Source organism: Lutjanus erythropterus, chromosome 9 (assembly GCF_056507025.1).
Source record: "Lutjanus erythropterus isolate fLutEry1 chromosome 9, fLutEry1.hap2, whole genome shotgun sequence".
In the NCBI taxonomy this organism is placed as follows: domain Eukaryota; kingdom Metazoa; phylum Chordata; class Actinopteri; order Lutjaniformes; family Lutjanidae; genus Lutjanus; species Lutjanus erythropterus.
In genome coordinates this window covers 32,965,782-32,989,513 of record NC_139325.1, presented here as the reverse complement: position 1 = coordinate 32,989,513, position 23,732 = coordinate 32,965,782, and the positions used below count along the sequence as shown (strand labels likewise).

Genomic DNA, 23,732 nt, shown 5'->3' with positions numbered 1-23,732 from the left:
TGTTTTGGTTTTTTTTTCAGTAAAAATGAAAATTGTAATACCATATGATCATTTTCACGATTGTATCACACATTGCAGTTACAATTTCAGCCAAAATAATCATAAAATGACTTTTTTTTACCATATCATGCAGCCCTAGAAACAAGCTAGCAAGATTTTGATATTTATTTTAAAAAAAAAACACTACAGATCAGTATTTTAGTATTTTACCCTTTACATTTAACCCTCCCAAAGTCCAAGGTGACACTATGTTAGTCCAGACTCAAAGATATTCAGTTTATAATAAAATAAAGAAAAGAAAAGGAGCAAAGTTTCTCAACTGAGAAGATTTAACCAGAGAATATTTGGCGTTTTCGCTTGAAAAGTGATATTACATGAAAATCAATAATCAAAGTAGTCAACAACTATTCGTTTTAGCTAGGGATGTGTCATTCACAATATATTGTTACGGTTATCGTATTGTGATAATGGTGGGTGGGCTTCAGTAGTGTGGAAGTGGTTTGGTTACAAAATTTCAGATTATATGCCACAGTGACATGTAATTACAAGAAGACTAACTGCATAAGGGGGCAGTACAACAAATGTCACCACCACAAGGAGAAGCATCCGATTAAGTAAGAAGAGAGCCAAAAATCCTGCAAGGAGAGCTCAACAGCTAGTTTAAGTAAAAAAAAAAAAAAAATATATATATATATATATATATATATATTTTTCAGTATTTTGTCATATTGTCAAGAATATCATTATTGCAGAAATACCCTAAAATATTGTGGTATTATTTTAGGGCAATGTTGCCCACCCCTAGTTTTAAGATTAATTCAAATTTATTGTAAACTATATTGTAGAATCAGTGTTATTTTAATTTGCAGCGCTGTAGCTGTCTTGATGAATGTTGACTTAAAGGTCCAGTGTTCAAGATTTAGAGGGATCTATTGGTAGAATATGACAGGAATTCAATTTAATATCCGTAAATGTGTTTTTATTATTGTATAATCACCTGAAAATAAGAATCATTAGTTTTTCATTACCTTAGAATGAGCCCTTGATATCTGTAGAGTACGTGCCACCTCTTTCACAAAAGCTGCCATGTTGAATTGCAATTTTTGTACAGTAACCCAGAATGAACAAACTAAACACTGGCTCTACATGGGGCCTTTCACATCTTTCATGTTATGTGGCCTGGAAGGGAAGGATGAGGGGATCAGTAAGAAGTTTGTTGTGATCTACATCTCCACAGCTAGATGTTACTAAACCCTACGCACTATTCCTTTAACAACTCACTTTTTGTCATGACAGTGTTGCTGCAGGTGATGTTTAAAAGGTGGCCTCACCTTTATCCACAATTTTTCCATCTACAGTGTAGAATCCAAATTGCTCTCACACAATACTTGTCAGATGATTTGGTGTCATGATTATCTGTTCAGTATGGCTCGCTGGTTTATTCTATTGTTTTAACAAAAAGGACAACAACTGCTCAGTTTATTTATAGGGCAACAAGGCATACAGTTCACCAGAATGGCCGTGCATTTTACAAACAACGTGTTGTGTTTGCACACTTTGAATTTTAAATTCAGTCCAATAATAACAGATCCTCTAATTTTTTCCCACACTGATACAGTATTTTGAACTCCAAGTGAAAAGTGACAGCCTTTGAGAGCTGCTTCCATTGTATTCATTACCCCTGCCTTTCTGAGTCTGGCAGGCCAGTCAGAGCCGCCTAGTAGGTTGAATCAGGAACACAGTCCCATATATGCCACTCAGGGAGGTCTTAATGAAACCAAATATAACACTGGCATTGACCTTAAATCATGTAGTCTGGTTTTGTGTGTGGCTGGGGCAAGGAGTGAAGAGGACTGGTCTCTGCCAGTGCAGGGCAGCTGTGTGTGTTTACTGCTGAGCTCATTGCCCAGCAGAGCGGATTGGCTACCATTGTTCAGATGGGTGGCTGGCACCATATAGCACCGTAAGGTACATCCATCAGGCTGCCATGAGATGGATCTTGGTCATTTTGTGAAGTCAGCTGCATCAAGGCTGCATGTCACACATACCTTTGTGTCTCAGACTCTTCTTCTCTTGCCCTTGCCCTTCATTTCTGCATTTTGCTCTTCTCTCAAGTTACATCATCATCAGCCTTTCTCTCACTTTCTCTCTTCCTCCCTCTCCCGGGCTCTTGCATAACGTCCAGCTTTATTTGCTCCAGCTGAGGATTCTAATCTTTCCCACGAGGCAGAGTGCAAGAGCAAACCAGGAGAAGAGGGAAGAGGAGCTGGGCTCGACCTTTCTAACCTGCTTGTGTGCATTGTCTCCTTAACTCAATCACTCTGCCAATTAATGAGATCTGGAATGGGGCTTTGTTTACAGGCACCGCCAACACAGGGTTAAAGTGTGTGTGTGTGTGTGTGTGTGTGTGTGTGTGTGTGTGTGTGTGTGTGTGTGTGTGTGTGTGTGTGTGTGTGTGTGTGTGTGTGTGAGAGAGAGAGAGAGAGAGAGAGAGAGAGAGAGAGAGATTGTTTGTAAAGATGTTTTTTAATAATTAATGCCCACAGTCATTCATGTCAAGTGTGTGAGTGTGTGAACTGGCGTGTGTGTCCCACCCTCTTGTGCAGTGTTGTAGGTGCATCGTCTCTCTTGGCAGGCCCATACTAACTGGGGGATAAGCAGTGATTATCTACATAGGAGCACACACACACACACACACACCTGGGGAGACCATGATGATGTGTACATTCCACCATAGTGGCCAAATGTGCTCATGTCAGTGAGACCATGCACTCACTTGGCTCTAATCCAAGAAGAGCGTAATACGTGCATACGACCATATCTTTGCATGTATGCATGTGTATGAACTCTATGCAGAGGAATGTTCATTGAAGCAAAATTTGACTCTCAATCTCTCAAATACACACACAGAGGCACAAAGACAATATGCTGGCTGGCTGGCAGCGACGTCTGTGCGAGGTGAATGTTACGTAAGGCTGATCAACACTACTTAATCAGCTTTAGGAGACATGCTTAACAAGCTGACCAAGTGGGGTGAGGGTTGGAGGAGGAGGAGGAGGAGAAGGAGGGAGGCAGCGAGAAGGCGAAGGGGCGCAAGACAAGGGCAAGGGCACAGGAACAAGACTTGATGGAAAACAGGAGAAGTGAGTGAAGGGTGAAAACAGTAGGGGAAGAAGAGAACGTGGTGACAGGCGGTGACACGGCATGTGTCTCTTGTCCCTGTTTACGACGGGATAAACACACACGCATAAACACGCTGTGCTCTGCCCTCTGTGTCCCCCTCACAGCCTGCTGTGATGCACAGTGGTGATTGCCAGTATCCTGTGTGTGCATGTGTATGTTTTTCTATGACTGTGTGTGTGTGAGAGTGTGTCTTTCTGGACATTTACTCTGTCCACTCGGGGTGAAAGACGACCACGTCAGCCCACACTGGTCAAGACAATATGAGTCTTTATTTGGGACACTTTTTACAGTGGACACATGTAGTCCCCTGCAGATGCCAGCCTGATATTTTTAACAGTCTGTGTTCAACATGATAACATGATGAATGTTGAATTTATTGAATCAGCCAGCATGTGTTGTTGCCATTCCCATGACTCACCACGGTAAACACCACTCCTGCAGCCTTTATGTGCTGGGAAAATGAACCAGTTACCTAGGGTAAGAACCAAGCTGTCACAGCAAGCAAGTAGTCAGTGTTAATGAGGTATTAGTTGGTCAAAAATACTCTATAACTTTGTTTTAAAGGTCCAGGGTGGAGATCTACAGGAATTCATTAGCAGGATAATAACCACATTTACACGTTGGCCATTTTCCTTTCACATCACACTCCGCATGGGAAGTTCATGCTGTTATCAAAAGGATAAGTGCTGTACTGCTGCGTTTCAAGTGGCAAGTTGTATAAAGGTAAGAAATCTGACAACTTGTTGTCATGTCACCAATTCCTGATTGATCAACAACTGAAAAGACAAAGGATACTGAAAATCTAGAGGGACAGGGGGGCCATATTTCAGAGTAAAACAACATATTTGATAACCCATTTGCTTAGATAACAGCTAATTTAGCATTCAACCACTTCCTTGCTACCAACACCATTTGATAGTGTTACATGATATAACAGGAAAGGTACACATTAGTTATTCTGTTTATTTTACCGTGAATTTGAATGAGCTTTCTACTCTGAGAGTGACATCAGAAAATGGCCACCATGTGAATATGTCGAATGACAGAAATGGGACTTAATTTTCAGAAGTATGTTTTTATTCATGTATAATCAACTGAAAATGAGAATCATTTTTGTTCATGTTTTCGTGACTGTAGAATGATCCACTTGCATCTACAGAAGGCAAGGGTCCTCTTCCATGGAGGCTGCCATATTGCACCCACAAGTTTCAGCAGTAGCTCAGAATGGACAAACTAAACACTGAGTAAGTTTCATGGCCACTGTAGGCTGTCCTATCGACTAGAAAGGGAAGAGTGAGACGATGTGGTTACAGTCTACAAGCTGACCACTAGATGCCACTAAATCCTACACACTGGTCCACCGGTAGCTTATTTTTGTAACTCTATCAGATGAGGCTACGGTTCAGTTTAATTTTATCTGAAGCAAATCTTTAAAGTGGCAATCAAACACCTTAAGATGAGAGATGTGTTGCATACTGTAAACCTACTGCAGCAAAAGAGTTAATTTGTGTGTATCACACTGAGTTTTGACTTCTCCTGTGGCCAGCATGTCAAAACCATGGGTTACTCATTCTCCCTCTGTCTTTTGTTTTGGACTACAAATTATTCCCATTTGGATGATTTATGAACATTAAAGAGCGCACCATTTCCAAGCACTCTGCCTTAACATTTGTCTGTGCTTTTCGGGGGCAAATTGAGCTAAATTATAATGTTTAGTTTTTTTCCGCATTCTCTTCACTTGTGATGGCAGTTTGTTGCTCTTGTGGTTCACCACTGTCAAGTAAATGCAGAGGAAACACTCTAAATCTAAATGATGGTATTTTAGTCATGATGGACAGTTGTTCTGGTTGTGACAGCAACTCTGTCTTTATCCCGTTTGTTTTATACCTTTCCTTTTATTTCCTTTTCAGCACTTATTTCACTGCTCTCTCCCTTTGACCTTTCCCCAGTTTCCTTTCTCTGAAACGCACACATACACAAACCTCTTAAGAATGACTAGCAGATGTGGACAGAGCTTTTTCCTTCATCTAAAATTAGCTGAGATAGAAGAATGGCAGGAAAGCGTACAGGGTTGGACGCACAGACGGCAGAGCTGAGGGGGGTTGGGATGGGGGATTGATGGAGAAATAGACTAGAAGTGGAGGAAGGAATAGGTTGATGGGACTTAGAGAAGTAGTGTGTATTTTTGGTGCTATTCACACACATTGCTGACGCACAGGAACCACTGAAGGCATAAAGTCTAGCTCCGCCTGAGACTTTGAATGTGCATGTATTGCTATGTAATGCCCTCTGTTAAGTATTGTTTCGGGCATCTGGGCCAGTATGAAATGAATTCAATGCATCAAGGAGCAGCGGAGGTAATCAAAGATGGTGATTGTTTGTCAGTGTGCTCCTTTGGTTTTTTCACAATTGTCATTTATTGCATTGAAGGGACATTAAATGTCATTAAACCGCATTGCTGCGCCAGCAGTTGTCTTTCATTTATCAAAATTAGATTTGAAATAAATATCTAAACACTGACTTTTGAGTTGCAAACAGCAAAGCAGACCTAGGCTTCGGCCTGTTTCTCTCACCATCACCCTGATGCAGTGCTGCTGTGAAATGTTGCAGCTTTAATTTTTGTAATTACCCATCTATTAGCACTGTGGAAGCTAGATGTTGTCCACAGCTCCAAAGCTGCTCTCCCCCAAGCAGCAGGAAGGTGTTAAGGACAACAGTGCTGGTTGGCAAGCTGCCGATGTCCCCTGTTCACTCATCACCCAAAGGGCCCGTTTAGAATACCAGGTCACCAGCCCTCTGCTTCACCCTTAAGTAAGGTTTATCTCTCCCCTGATGATCACATAGCCTACGAGGGAGTGCGTGTGTATGTGTATTTGTTGGATGGGAGTATGGTGACTCGCTCAACATTGATATTTTGATGTTTTTCCACATGCAGTCATACATTCTGTTTTGTATAAAACCCGTGCAGCTTTTATGCTATAGTCACCTTTTTTTCAGGAAACACCCTGGGTAACTGTGTGTATGTGTGTATGTTTGTACTGTACTACTCACAGTGAATACCTTGTGAATGCAAGCCATCATCATCACAGTTAGCAGCACCAGAGCAGTACCAGAGAAAAACATGATTCCCCAGGGCCCATCACCTATTCCAGTCTCACCTCTAGTCTGAACAACAGCGCGCAGCTCATAACAAGAGGCACACATAAACACACTCACATAGTACATCCACAGGCTTTCCATTTGAGTTTTTGAAAGTATGTGTGATGGATTTTTTTTTCTCTGGCTTCAGGATTTCAAAAGTAGCTCCAGCTTAACAAGTAAAATAAGTTAATACATTTAGGCTCTATATTGTGACACAGTAAAGGCCAAATTTGTCTAAAAGCATTAATAGTGTGCTAGCCAAAACCATTTGGCAGGGGATGTGTCATATGGCATAGGGTCTTTTTTTTCTGTCTTGTTGATGTCGTAAGAAGGGTTCAGTGTTAATGTATTTTTCACTTGCCTGTTCAGGTGAGTGGGCCAGAAATCTACTTGCCCAAAGTCTCTTTTTTCCTTACATTGTATAAATTGTTATATTTATTAGCAGTTATCAAAAAACGACAAACACCAAAGTTAATTTTTATGTTTAATCTATAGCTGCAGTGTCTATAAAATGTCAGAAAAGGGTGAAAAATGTCCATCCCAGTGTATAGTGATGTCTTTCAGTGTTTCATTCTGTCAGTCCAGAACATAAAGATATTTTGTTTGAGGTGATAGGAAATCTGAAATGTGTGAGGTCAAAAACAGCATTTTTGCATTAAAAATGACCTTAACAATTGATTACATGGGCAAGTTGAATTCTTTACCACTTGCCCAGTCAGGCAAGTGAGTTGCTAGGTTTACTAGCCCGACATGGGACTTGCTGCAGGCAGTCCTCACTGAGTCAGATTAAGGATCCCACATTTTCAGAATAAAATTGAAAATAAAAGAGGCATGGTATACATCACCAAAAATTTAGAGAGGCTATAGTACCTTCATTAATAGGTAATTGCCATGTAATACTGACAGGGAGTGGAATAATAAAATGAGGTTCAAGGCAAGGGGCATGTCCCTTTTCTTCATCAATAACAGCACTGAGTATGTATCAAGCTATATCAGGGTTAGAGAGAATCTGACTGGGTTTTCTGTTAATAAGATCCATTAGTGCATCGTCATCAGGACCTGCATTTTCAGTTAGGTACTTTGCAAGCTGTTAACAGACTTGAGAACAAAATGACAAAAAGAAAGCAGATGAGTGCCATACATTTCAGTCTAAATAGGTACATCAGTTTGCTTTTACACAGAAGCCATGGCCACATTATGTGTCAGTGCAATTAATGTATTGCTTTGTTCAGTCAGTTATGAAAATGCATTTTGAGATGTAGAGCACCAGCTGCTTGCTGCGCGACTAAAAGAGGGAATTTGAATTATGTAAGCCTACTGGTGCTCTGTAGTGGATATGTAAAGGCAAAATATTGACAGCCTGCTGTATGTCATGGGTTGAATGCTTAGTGCTGCTGACTATTTGACCTCCTACAACAATTTCAAATGCATCCAAAAGAAAGTTGCATGTTTATATCCCCAAGAACAGTCCATGATTGTACTCTCTTGATTGCATAAACACAAACTCTCCTCACAAGTAGACCGGTGTTTGTAATTTTGAGTTATCATGTATTGGTGCAATAGACATTAAAATCTTCCTTACGTGATTCACTGTTAACATTGGAAACTGTTAATAAAAAATAAGTATTTCTGTAAGGAAAATGGAAGTGATGCTTTCACACTTATACACTGCACTAATCCAGCATACATTGGGCAAGTGGTGAGTCATTTGTTCATTCGATTAACAATTTCCTTCCCAGCTCACAGATTTTATCTAACTAACCAACACGTAAAAAGTAAATATTTTTATTGTCTACTGCCTCAAAAAGTTTGGATTAGGTCAACAAAGCCCCATAGGCTAAAGTGCAATATCTAAAGAATGAACTTGATAAATCACAGCTGCTGTTTTATAGCAATGACAAAATGCTATTGAGAGGACAAATGCTCAAGCAATTTGCAAAGTCCTTGATTACAGTGAGGCTATTTCTGGAAATGAGAGAAAATATGAATGCCATGACCACTGAATGGCTTGAAGTTTTACCACCTAGTTGATATCACCTCTTACCTGTGAAAAGACACAATTCTGCTTCATACAGGGTATTTAAACCAAAGCTGGGGCTTTTTGTCCAGGATATTAAAATTGGCTTGCTACTACAGTTTGAAACATACTTAGCCTTCTGGAGGGACCAGCTTTACCAGAGTCCTAGCTCATCATTTGCCCTTCAAGTTTTTATATCTGAGCATATGATGTCCTTCAGAGCTCAGATGCGTGACAGTTTGTTCTATCAAAAGTTTTTAAAAATCCTGACAGAGCAGTAGGACCATCACTGGAAACTACTTCATTGAAATAATGCCTTAGTCACAGTTAGTGTGAGTTAGTGTAGTGCACCAAGTATTAAGCCCAGCCTGACAAGAATCATTAATTCACAGTCCGTGACCTGTTAATTTGGTACTTGGAGATGCAATGCAAATCCTATACCTTTTAATATTACCAGCAATTTGCTGGAGCCAGCAAATGTTTGACATTCTTTTGATCAATTTAGCAATTAATCTAAGGAAATTAAAATAATATATTTATTATATTTAAATAAAATATACTAAAATGTACTTCTGTAATTTTCATGTGAAAAAGTCAGAAACCATCAGATACAATTACATTACAATTATGCTGAGTATGTAGTTTATAAAAATATTGTGACTTGATATTTTTGCCTACATTGCACTGCCTTGATCTGATTTTAAAAAAAACAACTCCCCCCCGGCTTGTGAGATGTCTGGTGTAAAGATCAGGTGTCTGGCTGCTTTGTCTCTCACTTGCCATCACGCATCCAGAATGTTAATCCACTGTGGAATGCGTCGACTTCAGACGCTAGACAGCAGGCCTCGCTCCGTGTACGTGTGTGTTCATGACTCAGTTGTCTTTACTTTGTTTCATAACATTGTTTATTTCGTAATGTTGTAGGACGAGGAGGGAAAAAAAATCACAATAAAAGTGCTCGCCGTCAAAGAGAGAGAGGCCTTGCCGAGTTCTTTTGACATGCGGCGTGTTATTCTCTTCAAACTCTGTTTAACACAGGACTTGTTGCCAGCTTGTTGCACAGCCGCTGGGCTGGTTTACACTGCAGCCTTGTTTGCCTTGAGCAGCTCCTGCTTTTGGAGAGGGTGGAAAAGTTCTGTCTTGTTCCCAGCCAAGGCTAGTGGGCACACACGCGCTCATATACACACACACACATTATGCACACACACACTCTGTCATGTAGCGCAGAACTCTGTCTCCTGACGACTACCTGTTGCTGGCAGATTCAGCCTCCCACTCCTTTCTCTCTGTGTCTCTCCATCTTGCGCTCGCTTGCTCCTGCCCCGCTCTTCCTTTTCTAATACCTGGTCTATTTGAGTCCGTGTTCCAGGCTTGAAAGGATTAATTGCCCGTTTATGCTTTATTTTTTTGTTCTGTTCGTTTCTGGGGGGTTATTTTTAGGCCTTAAGTGTCTGGTTGCTAGGAGACAGTGTGAGAGAGAGGCAAGAGAATGGAGGAGAGTTTGCGTTGCGAAGGCTGAATTACAAACACGTACACGCACTGAGTCAGCACTGACACACACTCACACACATAAATATACACACACAGTGTGTTCTAGTCTGTAGCTGTTATGGTGGACTTGTTTTTCTGGTTCAGTGTATCTTTTCAGCAGGTCGGCACTTTGTATGTATTACTGTCATTTATGTTTGGAAAGTTTGGCTCCTCTACAATACCTGCTGTCACATGCACACCTCAGTGAGGCTGTGAATTGGTATATAAAGGACAGTAGTTGCAGGTGGTACAGTCAAGTGCAACAAGTGTGCATCGCCTCTTGTCCTTTTTTTAATACAATGAATGCAATCATCACTGAGTACAAATAGTTATTATTTCTGAGTATACTGAGCAAGCTATGTTTAATATTCTTCTGTATTGCCTGAGTTAGTTTTGATTCTCACCAGATTTTATTGTGTATCAGAAATGACATGCATGGACACACACACAGGAAACAGATCTGTTGTTGTGGTGCATAACAGTTGCTAACATCCTGTCCCGCTCTAGTGGCACATTCCAGGAAACCACCTCCCAAAAGTACCACCTATCTCGTAGACACACACACACACACACACACACACAAACACACACACACACACCTGACAGTTATATGGTTCAATCATGCCACATGTAATTTACTCTGCTGTGGCAAAGTCACCTATTGACCTTAGAAGCACACGATGAGCTAAATACCCACTGTCCCATGGTTGCACTTTCTATGTCTTTACTTCTATTCACACTCAAAGACAATGTGGCCAGAAATTTTCATATTGAAATATTATGGGTTTACTGCTCTCAAGCCTAAATGAATGTTATTAAAATTACTTTGAAACATTTACTCAGTGGAACAAAGCTAATAGAGCTGCCACCAATAGTTATTTGTGTTATCAATTAATCACACTTTTATTTTATTTTTTTTATCAATTGTGTTTGTTCGTATAATGTCAGAAAATTATGTTATATGGCATTAGTGAAATATACACATTATAAGTTGCCAAGTTGACTTGTCTTGTCAACTTAATTTTGTCCAGCAGTCCAAAACCCAACTTCCACATATAACAAAATCAGCATCAAATCCTCACATTTGAATAGCTCAAACAAGCAAATATTTTTGCCATTTCTGCTTTAGAATTTACTGAAATTATCAAATGGAGATAACAAAATACAAATAAATTAAGGTATAGTAATTTGACTAATTGCTCTAAGGACTTATGGTTTCACCTCTATAAGCTTGCTTTTGAGTTAGACTTAGACAATACACATCATATAATCTGGATATTGAGATGAAGTCCCTATATGCACTCCTACATACAGAGGTGTGCACTCAGTCAAACGCACTCTTACAGGCTGTAGTGAGTGTAGGCAATGTGTTGTTGAACCAGAGGTGAAGTGTCAGCTGGCAGCTCTCTGCCAAGCTGTTGGCTGCAGAAGTACATTAACACCAGCCTGTGAGGTGGGGCAACAGAGTGAAAGAGAAGAGAGGCGCCTGTGGCCTGTGACATGGTCATGTTAGGTCTTAACAGCTTTTCCCTAAAAGTAACTTTGAAGGAAATTATTAGCCTATCATGGGAAAATTACACAAGAGAGCCACTTCCCTAAACACTTAAAGCCATATTTCAATGAAGCTTTGTCTAGCTACACTTCATACACTTTAATGTAAAAGTGAAAATTAGGAGTACAACTTACATGGTGTTTTCAGTGCCAGCTTTCATTTATTCTCACACATTTCTCACAACACAATAAAAAAAGTGCACTGGAGCCATACCATCATTAATATTATGTCAAAAGGAGTCAAAGCTTGTGTTGAAAGTGAAAAGGCACGAAAGAAAGTGTAACTGTCAGAAACTAGGGTTGCTAGGTGATTAAACAGACACTACAGTTTCAAAATTAGTGTCCATATCAATTTAAAATATTAAGTTTCTGCTCTAACTTACTTTCATTCAGTCATTATGGTCCATCACAGCTCTCCTTGGTACATACCTTTGTCTTATCTATCTTAATGAGTTCATCTCAGATGTTTGAGGAAAGTTATCCTCCCAAATACTCAGGAATTACTACTCCTGCACCCTCTAGAACATCCTGATGGGGAACATCACTGCCTGGTGTGGAAACAGGACTGCAAGGCCCTAGAAAGAGTGGTTCATTCAATTAAACATACATTAGATGTGACTCTATCCTGCCCAATAAATATTTACACCACTATACACAGCATTTTCTCCCTGCTACAGTAAAGAGGAGGGTACCTACCTTCAGGCCACTAGGGTCCTAAATGAGGTCAGGACTGCCCCCCACTCGCAGTCATACAAATATATTTATTAGTATTCCTAATCCAGATAATCTTTTAATGAATAAATTGAAGGAATTGGTGTGATTATATTTTATTTATTGTACCTTATGTTATTACATGTGACAAATGAACATGAACTTGCAGCTCATGCAGCTGCAGCAGGTATGAACACTGCGTGTGTGTGTGTGTGTGTGTGTGTGTGTGTGTGTGTGTGGGTGTGTGTGTGTGTGTGTGTGTGTGTGTGTGTGTGTGTGTGTGTGTGTGTATGTCTAAGGAGAGAAGTTAATGTCCTGGGAGCAGTGCGTCACTTTGGTGAGAGTAAATATACCTAACAGTGCCCTGAGAGCAACAGGACTCTTCCCTCGCTGACACAATATTATTCTGCTGTTCTCAACACACTCTGGGGAACACACACACAAACACACACTATCCCACCAGGCTTGTTTATGAGTGCGATTACACAGACTGAAGTCCAGCTGTCCGGCTCACCTGAGAGCGCATCAGGTGCAGTGCCGCTGGGCTTTATGTGTGCTCGTGCATGGACAGTGCTCAGTGTTTTGTTCACATGGTGCTCATCCTACACCCATTTGTGGCTGCCAATGACTTTTGCTCTTTTAGTCTTCCAGTTCCCATGTGGAAAAGATGGATAGGGGTGTGTGCAAGTGTGTGAGTGAGTGAGTGGGTGGGTGGGGTGTGTGTGTGGTTGTGTGTTTGTGCCTTTTCTTAGAGCTCCCAGGTGAAGAACTGCCTGTTGTGTGTAAGTGTTGCTTGCTATATGTGCTGTGTAGTGTGTTGTCCCGTGTGGTGAGATACTATAGATACTAGACTACTCACACCCTAAAATCAAACTCACCACTGGGCTCAGTGTCTTTTGAAACCAGCCAACCCCTCGTAAGTGATCAAATATTAATTGAGTTAGTTTTATCTAGTGGTTAATCAGTTTAACTTTTTTTGTTGTTGTTGTTGTTTTGTTCTCAATCTTAAGCAGCCCTGATTGTGATGTATATTTGAGTCCCTTAATGGGAAATCAGATATATTTTCCATTGCATTTGGCATTCATTTAATCACACTTTTTAAAAGTGATTTCCCACCTTTCAGGCAGTCAGAGGCTTATATTTATTTTTACTGCTTTTCAAAAATCACTTAAACTTAAAACTTCTCTCTTGTCTTGTCAAAGTTTTGTTTAGTTCTGTTAAAATCAGAATGATGAATATATGTATAGTTTTTTTACTGTAATTTTCTGGCTCTCATCCATACACTGTGAACTGTTTGACATGATTTTTGTGTCAGTGGTAAAAGAGGTTAGTAGTGTTTGAGTATGTTGTGGGGACTTGTCTGCAGCATGATTTGCAAATTATGGTCTTCTGGTCCATGTCAAACTTTTCATACCAAAACTGAATCCATGCAACAGAAGTAGGCCTTCTTTTAGGTATGAGCTTCTTGTTTTGTCTTGGCTGACTGGAGTTCTCCTTTTGGGAAAATTCCACATTCTGTTACATTTACTCTCCTCAATGTTTGTTAGTGTTGCTTGTTTGTAAATTATATGTCTGCATCTGTTCAAGAGAATGCAAAGTGTTGTCTAAATGACAAAACATATCACTGTTAACAGTGTGATTTTCAACAAAACGAAATAAATGATAGAGCATGATATGAAACAGCGCACAGTTTTCCATCACCACATAATAAATACCGTTATGTCGCACAGCCCTAGTTCACTGTGTTGGATTAACTATCTTGAACAACTTTAAGATTTCTTCAAGTTGATATTCATAATGTACTGTGGTAAATAGCTGTGAAAATACTTGACTGTCAACAGTAAAGTAATTTGTAGTTTATTGCTTAAAATATACAAAAGTCTGGTAGAGCCCTAAAAGGATAACAGTGGAGATGTCAGTGTGTTTTTAGTCAAGTCAGTTGATAAACCACATATGGATCTCTGCATTCAAAGTAATCCCTGAAACACACACTCTTCCACACACTTCAATGCCTTTCCTCAGCTAATGGATCTTTGAACCATGTCGTGACTTAACAAGCCGTTTACAGTCTAGCAGTCGAGCATGTGAACTAGATGTGGAGGGTTGCAGGAGAGGAGCCTGTTCTGGAAGAGAGGATCCCTATGGACATGCCTTTTTTCCCCCCCTTTCTTGCTCCTCCCCTACAGTTTCCTGGAAAAGACGTCTGTCTGTTCACTGGAAGACGCGCCATACAGCAGCGAGAGGGAGAGGCAGAGAGACGAAATCGTTCGTCTTACATCATGTCCTTCTCATTCTCTGTCCCACTTGTTCCCTCACTGCCGCCTCCTCTTCCTCCTTCAGCACTTCTGTACTTTCCCTCTTCTCCCCATCCTTGTTGTGTGTTCTCACTCTCTCTCTCTTGCTCTCCCACTGTTGAACAATAACCCCAGTGTGTGTAAGTGTGTGTGGCGCTATTTTTGGCCCCTCCATGGCCACAGAGCACTCTCTTCTCTCTTGCTCTTTCTGTGTTTTGCTCTTCTGCAGCTATATGGCACTGAGTGAGAGCCTATAGAAAGTATAAATAGTGGTGACCTCTAGGAATAGTTGAGCAGCCTGCTAGGCTTACATGTTTTTGTGTGTCATGTGTGTTTAACCCCTCCTGGCACTCAGGTGAGACAGGGGGTATGAACATTCTGGGCTCATCAAGGACCTCTAACAAGATGATTCCTCCAAGGGAAACAGGTCTTTGTCTGGATTATTCACAACAACCCACATTTCTTTAGAGGATTGTCTCCCAACCAGTAAAACCTACTCAGCGTATTTCAATAAAACTACAATGATCACAAGCTTGCTGGCTTTATCAAACAACTTGCCTACTTGTTTATCACCCCCTAAGTCAAGTTCTGCAGAATTTAGCCTAATTAAACCAGTGTGAAATTAAAATGGAAACTAAGCCTAACAGTGAGCAGTTCTTCTGACCTGCATCTTTACTAGACATTTCTACTTGTGGCTTCTTTAAACATCTGATATTTAGTCTTGAATAGAAATGAGCAGCAAAGAAACATGCAGCCAAATGCAGAAACTTTTTTTCTGTCTTCCATTGAAGTTAGAAAATTCAGTTTTCAGTCGGTCCGTTCACTGCACAAATTGATAACATGAGACCAAAGACTGATGCGTATAGTTAGAGCTGAAACAATAGGTGGACTGACAGAAAATTAATTGACAACTATTTTGATCACTGATAAACCATTTATATAATTTTTTGTTTTAAATTAAAAGACCAAAAGTTACCTGCTTCCAGCCTGTCGGGTAATAATAGTTGCTGGTTTTCTAGTTTGCAGTCAGAGTAAGTTAAATACTTGAGGGTTTGGGACTGTAAGTCAGACACAACAAGTAATTTAAAGACAACAGCTTTAGTTCTGGGTTTATTTTAATGGACATTTTTCCTATTATCTTGTAATTTACAGACCAGATGATCAAATCAAGTCTAGTTAAATGTTATTTATATAGCCTAATATCACAAATCCTGAAATGCCTCAAGGTACTTCACAATCTGAATAATGTGCCGCATCCTCTCAGTAAAAACTGCCTGAAAAAACCCTTTTACATGTATAGAATATGATGGCAAAATTTTGTTTACATAAAATTATGAAATATATGTAAAGAATGTGAATTCAGGAGGTTGCTGAACAAGAGGACTGGCCACCAACTCACATGAATTACAAATTTTGATGACAAAATACACATTAAATTATAAAAAAAAATCTATATAACAATATAAACAATAAATAATATAACAAGAATCATTGTTGGTTGCAACTCTGTTTGTACTTCTCTCATAAACAGTATGAAACTATTAGTTAATGTCTCATTTTTACATTGACACTTATAAAAATCTCAAAATATAAACTAGGTTAATTTGTTCTGTCAGTGCCTTTGACTTAGGTGCTGGCTTAGAACTCAAGTTAGTTCCTGTTTGCTACACAGTGGCTGCCCACTGCTCCTAATACTTTAGGATGGGTCAAATGCATTTCACTGTATATATTGTACTGGTATGACTGTATGTGGGAAATAAATTATATTTACCTAACCTTTAAAACACAAAACATTTTGTATATGATCTTAAAAAAAAGATAAGCTGCATTTTTTGATAATACATCTTGAGTTGAAAGTTCCCTTCCAAATTATTTGCTTTTCCCATGAATGCATTTTTGTATATCCCCAACTTTTTGCTTTCTCTGTCATTCTGCTGTCCCTGTTCTCTCTCTCTCCGTGTCTCACTCTCTAGTCTTCCTCGAGTATTGGCCTAATGAATTTTTAATGGACTTGGTGGGAAGAGTCCAGACACTTTGGGATTCAGGCGTATAGGCTCTGATTACCCTCCTCCTCCTCGTCCTCCTCCTCCTGCGGAGCCCACCCTCCTCTTTCTCTGCCTCCTTTCACTCTTACTTTCTCTGTCTCACCCTCCAAGTCTTTTATTATCCCTCCATCCCTCCCCTCCACCTCCTGGTCTTGTGTTTCTTTCTGTCTTCTCTGTTCCCCGAGCTCGCCGCTTCAGGCAGTTTCACTTATCCAGGCAGCTGTGACAAAGACAAGGCTGTGTATACTTGTGAATGAATGCGCCATAGGCAAATGCTGACTGTCTCTCAATTTTTAGTGCTTTTACAGACTCTCAGAGCCGACAGTGACCTCACCCCCCTCACCCACACACACACTTGCAGCGGTCGTTTCCCACTTCCACGCTAAAGCTGAGTTGGTTTAAAGTAGTACGGTGCTAGCCAACTGCTGCTAATGGCTGTTCAGAGGCCCTGGCCCTGTATTAAAAACCCTGAGTCTGCAACTCCACTGTTAGTTTGGCACAGGCCTGTCAGTTGATTTGCTGCTGAGTAGGACTCGCAGCTCTGGGAATCTCTCCTCCTCATCTCTTTTCTCACTCTACTACTTTGTCTGACTGCCCGTCTGTCTCTGCCTCCTTCCCATCAGCTCTCGCCCTTCTTCACACGTCAGTCGCAGGTCGTGATCCAGTCTGTCATTTCTTTGAGACTGTGCGGTTGTCAAATGTTTTAGAGCTGAAACTAATAATTATTTTCATCATCAGTCAATTAACTGATCTTTAAGTTAATTCATTAAGCATTTTGTCTCATAAAATATTTCAAGTTGTGTTTATTTCCACAAGTAGTGTTGTCAGAAGGACTTTTGAGAGAGCACAAGACAGATAAGACACAAATAAAGAACGATATAAACCGTTGTGACAGTTTAAATGAATTATGAAGTCCAAGAAATAGGACAAGAACTTGTGATACTGTGCCAAACTGCAGCAGACACACTGACAATCCTAGGACACCACTATGTATTGAAGTTGACCAAGATGTTGCCTTTTACTTATCCTTAACACTGTGTTCAGCACCAGGTCACTTCATCATCTTCTCAGGTCTTTTGACATATTCTCTTTTTTTCCCTTTCTCTTTTTACTTCTTTTTTCATGTATTTGCTTTCATCTCCTTAGCCCCCCCCAGCTCAGTGCTGTGGTGTGTGTGTGTGAGTGAGTGGAGGTCATTGTTGAACTGGTGAGCGGTGCGCATAGCTGGAATAGCAGCAGTGTTAGAAGTCTGCTAGGGGCCTGCCACCAAGATCACACAGAGGAAAAGAGGCATCCGCACTCCTAGAGAGGAGGAGGAGGAGGGAATGGAGGAGGGGGGGATAAGCAATCTGATCTGGATGACAACAGACTACCAGACGAGCTATGATCTCATCCCTCTCTTAACCCCCCTCCCCTCCTCCTCCTTCTTCCTTCCCTCCATCCACCCCCTCTCTCCTCTCCCACTCTTGCCATTGTCTCTCTTTCTCTCCCCTTCCCACTTTTGTTTCCCTGACCTCCCTCCCCCGTCTTTTTCTCTCCCACTTTCTTTTCTCTGTTCTCCGCTTGTCCCAGTGCTCACCCCATCTCGTCTTGACTTCTTCTCTTTCACTCCAACCCCCCTCCTTTCTCCCTCCTCTTGCACTCTCCCTCCTCTTCGTCCCCTTTGCATCACTTTCTACCACCTGCCCCTCACTTGTCCCAACACACACAGCACACACACACACACACTCACCTCTTGACGCACTTGCACTCTCTAGTGTCCCAGGGCAGAGATTAGGCGCAGCCCTATCGTCAACCCTCCACACCAGTCTCTACATTATTGATGCTGAGTCTGTCTATGTGTATGTGTGTGTGTGAGTGTGAGGCTTGCGCATGCATGTTGTAATGGCTATCTGGTGTCTCCCCTGGGAGGGAGGGGGGTGAGGGAGGAAAGGAGCCACAGAGAGGGAGAGTCGAGGTCAGAGAGGTTAAGTGTGGTGTGGAGGGGGTTAGGTCGTGCTCTGCAAAGCTCTTCCCTGCTGCTTGTCGCTTCTTTTCTCTTCTTGATCCTGATGCACAACTTTACTTCACACAAATCGTATGCTCACTCTCTCTCTCTCACTCACTCACACACACACACACACACACACACACACACACACACACACACGTACAAACAGATTCCACAAATTCTCATCTGAAATTCTCCTATCGAATGTACAAGGCTGATGAAACACACCTGTGTGTGTGTGTGTGTGTGTGTGTGTGTGTGTGTGTGTGTGTGTGTGTGTGTGTGTGTGTGTGTGTGTGTGTGTGTGTGTGTGTGAGTGATAGCTGATCCAGTGTGAGTCAGGACAGCTCAGCCTAGGTTGGACTCTGGGTGGATAGAAGGACAAAGACACCTGTTCTTGCTCTCAGCATTCCTCTAAACATAATCCCTACCATCTCTCCCACACACACACACACACACACACACACACACACACACACAGTACATATCATGTAGGCTGTTCAATGTAAAGGATTTGACAGGTAAACTGATGATATACTGACATGTACAGTGCATGTATACACACCTGTGCACCACAGTTGTACCTCTCTTTATCTGCGTAGTCGCTTTGATATACACTGTTGCTGATGACAGTGAATCGTGTCATTTCATGCAGAGAATGTCCTCCTGCCTTTATTCACACAGCCCAGGTGCCAGTCTTCCAAGTATTTACATGGGATACATTTCACTCAAGGACGCTGAAATATGATGTGTGTGTGTGTGTGTGTGTGTGTGTGTGTGTGTGTGTGTGTGTGTGTGTGTGTGTGTGTGTGTTTATTTGTGTGTGTATAGTAGTCAGTGACCTCTGTGGTCCTTGCCAAAGTCAAAAAGATCATTGCAGATATACATGTAAACCGAATATCTTTGGACATCGTAGGATGTCACTTTGGGCTTTAGGAAACACTGATCAAGATTTAACTGATAATTAAAATAATTAGCAACTAGGTATTATTTTGATTATCAATTAATCTATCAGTCATTTTCTTAATTAAAGGTATTCAGTTTACTTTCAGGGCCAAAGAAACCAGAAAATATTCACATTTGAGAATGTAAAATCAGAGACTTTGACATAAAAAAGACTAAAAATGATATTATGAAATACTTGCTGATTAATTTTATGATTGACAAATAATTAATCCATTGGTTCCCAACCTGGGGTTTGGGCCCCCTCTAAGGGGACTGGCAAACAGCTGTGTGACCTCTCAAGCTCTGTGATAATGAATGATTATTCTTTTGTTAAGAGTGTGTATAAGTCAACTCTCTTGGGTTGTTAAAAGAGAAAAATGTTGAGCTTATTTGCTTAATTGATGATCATCTTTGACTAATTGTTGCAGCTCCAAAATGATCTTTAGTTGCAGCCCTAATTTACACATGCACAAACTCTGTTATAGCACCTTAAAATCTGTGTCTTAAAATCTTGTTTATTTTCATTACATTTATTTTAAAATGTGTCTTGTGTCTGTTTGATGAGCTTTGCATGCAAATTTTTTAGCAAGCAAGCTTTGCATGCAGACAGTTAATAACTTCTAGTACAAATAGCCCGCTACAGCCAGCCACTGAGCATCTTCAGTGGAGTAGTTGTCGGATCACCAGTAGCTCGTGGTGGTAAGAATATGGTTAGAATATGGTGACTAGCCAGCTTGATGGCTTGACTTGACACACATCACTTTCCTTGACACAGTTACCGTTAGTTTCCTGTATCTAGAAAGAATGTGTTGTCCTCTGCAGTATGAGTAGGGGTGGTGTTATTGTTGCAGGTACAGGCTCAGCCAGGCCAGTATGTTTATGATTGCCCCTGGTGTGTTCCTCTGTGACTGTAGTTCACTCTGGGTTTGATCATGCCACAAGTGGTTGTCTGAGTGTTTGAAAGTGAAAGAGGAGGACATGGGTGGGAAGAGAAAAAGGAAACAAAATGACAGCGAGTGAGTGTAACATTTTCCTGTATATGTAGGTAGAATTTACCATGAAAATGAAACAGACACAGACGGCACAGTTTATGCAGTTTTAACACCCATGGTCATTTCACACATCATGATGTTTATTATAAAGAACAATTATCTGTAGTTTGAATAAAGTGGCCAAGCTGCCTGCACAGCTTGTTTGTCAACTGCCTCATTGGCCACCTACTATCTGCATATATTATTCAACGCTGCTAAAATTCTGTCTGGAATTTGGAGATGGAAAATGTGTAGGCATCTTGTACATCGTTTCATATTCGTATATCTTTATTTTGAATCACGAAATGACTCCTGAGTGGGTGGGACAACTGAGTGATTCATTGACCATGCCCTGCAAATACATCACTGTGATTGGAGGAAACCCACCAGGAAATGGTGGTGAGGAATAGCTTCTTTGATGAGTAAGAAGACACATAGGAATATAACTTTCCTTTTAGCCTATTTTTAACAAAAACTGGTAACCTTAACAGGCCTGTGTCTGGTGGGTCTCTTATATAAAAAAAACATAAAAGCATTTGCATAAAAAGCAAAAATAGTAGTGTAGTTAGCTCATGTTCATGAAGGTCTCCAATAGCAACACTTACGTACAGATTCATAGATGTCTGGCAGATGTGCTATCAACATTATTTTGTGTTATGTAACAGTGACTAAATGGTCAGAGCAGGCTAGTGCAGCAGAGATTATCAGGGCTATCTATCTCTGCCTCAGGCTGTCATCCAGCAAATCCATTGACAGGCCTGCACATCCGTAATCTGATGATTTGGGCTGATGATTTGTTTCCCAATCTCCAGCCCAGCCTGTCTCATTTCCTCTGTTGCCATTTGCATGCGGCGCAGTTAAACACATTGCAAACACTGGCTTCATGCTAGCCTTATATAAGATAAGATAAGCCTGTATTGATCCCTCGAGGGGAAATTCAGGTGTACCAGCAGCAAGGACAGAAATCAGTACAGAAATAGAGAAAACTAAAAGATGAATAATATGAAGTATATAAAACAGCAATAGAAATAAAAAAAAAAAAGAAAGTATATAAGAGCACTTAAACTTGAACTTGACACAGTGGTGTGGTTATTAGCAGCAAAGTCAAGTATATTCACCCAATGTAGGAAGTAATAATAAAATTAACCATATGATTACAAAAGTAAATGTAAATGTTAGAAATACTAATTTTCTTCTAATACATTTTGTCAGTGTCAAATTTTATTTTTTATGGAACGGGAAGTCATTTTCGTGTTCCTTTTTCAAAACTATACTCTATTACAACTAGTCTATTTTAAATGTGGGGATCAAGTATCGGGGGAGAACACATGAGGGGCACCTCTACAAGTTGCTAGCTGCCTGGAAGAAAAATTAGCATCATCTGTATTTTGACTACAGTGCGATGATGTTGGAGCACAAGAACAAGATCTCTGCTTTTAAATCTCGTCCTCTAACTTCTGCAAGCACATTGAAATCAGTTGTACATGCTGCAGGGGAAAATGTAGTCAGCTAATAAGTGCTAGCTATGTTAATTTTTCATGTGTTATGTTTTATCTTTTATGCTGTTGACATTAACTAATCTTGTAACCAGTGGTCTGTTGAGCTTTTAGAGAGCTGTTAACCTGACTTAATGACAGCTCTAATTCATGTATAATATTAAGATGGAAAGTAACTTGTACTTTGAGTAATTTATTAACTAGGTACTTTTTTACTCTTACTCAAGAAGGTTTCTCAAATGGTCATTTTAATTCAAGCCATTTTTAGGGGAGTAACCATACTTTTACTCAAATAGAGATTTTCAGTACTCCACCCACCACTGATGTTGTTTTTAAAGACTGCATTATAGGTTATTTCTAATCATCTCCTTCCATGTCTGTAAATCAGGTAGACAAAATAGAAAAAAGCACACATCCATGAAAGGTAATCCAGTTATTTACTCCAGTGATCTTAAAACATAGTATAGAATTGAGTCAATAACATGCACACAATTGAAGAAGGAGGCACAACAAAGTCTGTGCAGTAGCATTTATTGAAGGGCTATTGTATTGCATCGCATTAGATCAGAAAGGTAACTGATTTTTTTCTGGGTATTCAGTGTAATGTGATGCGTAACATTGTACTAAACCTTATACAATAACAACAGCCGGACTCATAGGCATTAAATGCCCTGCACATCGACACTTTAGCAGGGTGGATGCTATTTCTTTGGTAACTCCACCTCCTCACTTGTTTATCAGTGCTGTGAGGGTGATTGTTGATAAAATAAAATCCAGTCCAGGCTATATCTGGCTGAATATTACACTGTTATAGTCTATTTTGCTCGGTCGTGTCAGATTTTCTTGACCACCCAGGCAACAGAATGTTAGTGGGAGACTTGCACAAACATTTTCAAACACGAGCACTGGCACATAAACTCTTTCAAACTCGTACATTTGGGCACACACATGCTCATACAAACAGTCATATACCCACGCCCACAGTCTCGTTCTGTGTCTCTTACTCTGCGTTTCCTTCGAGCAGAGGGTGGAGAGAGATGGAGGGATAGACAGGAGAGATGACTGGCCACGTTGTTTTCCTCCGGTCATAGGAAAGAATGACTGCACGAGAGGAAAGAGGTGGAGGAGAGGTGGAAAGGTTTTTCATGTGCCTAACTGTTCCATGAAGCCCACTGACACTACAACTTTCAGTATTGTAGTTTCAGTGTGCGTGTGTGTGTTTCCTGTGAAGAGCTACTGTGGTAAGGTGGTGACCTAGAGACAGGGATGTGGTTTATACAAAAGACTTAGTCTATGTCTGCATTAAGCCTGTCTGTGTCTGAATTTTATAACGCTTTTCGTTGGAAGATGATTCGCGTCCAGGCTACCATTTTTAGGTTGTTTCAGTAGAGACCTCTGTCTACAGTGAAACACCTCTTGTCATTCAACAAAAAACAAAACTGCATCACAGCCACAAGGAGTGGGACAGACAGCTAAACCAAATAATAATTTTATGGTTGCAATATTGTCAGACAAAATCTGTCAAATCAAATCAATTTATTTATATAGCCAAATCATAACAGTTATCTCAGGGCACTTTTTACAGAGAGACGACAATTCACACCAAGTACAAGCACTAAGGCAATAGTGGTGAGGAAAAACTTCCTTTTAAGAGGCAGAAACCTCGAACAGAACCAGGCTCTAGGGTGGGCAGTGGCGCTGAACAATTAATCAAGATTTTATCTAAATCACAATATGGCCATGTGCAATTTTCAAAATGCTGAAGGTGCAGTATTTGTTAAATTAATTTAAATATCGA

General features: G+C 40.5%; 1 protein-coding gene across 1 annotated transcript in view; it reads left to right on the top strand.

Moving 5' to 3' along the window:
• The window catches only part of erfl3 (Ets2 repressor factor like 3), a 59,605-nt gene that overhangs the window by 17,267 nt on the left and 18,606 nt on the right, over positions 1 to 23,732 (top strand). The gene's annotated exons all lie outside the window — the stretch shown is intronic.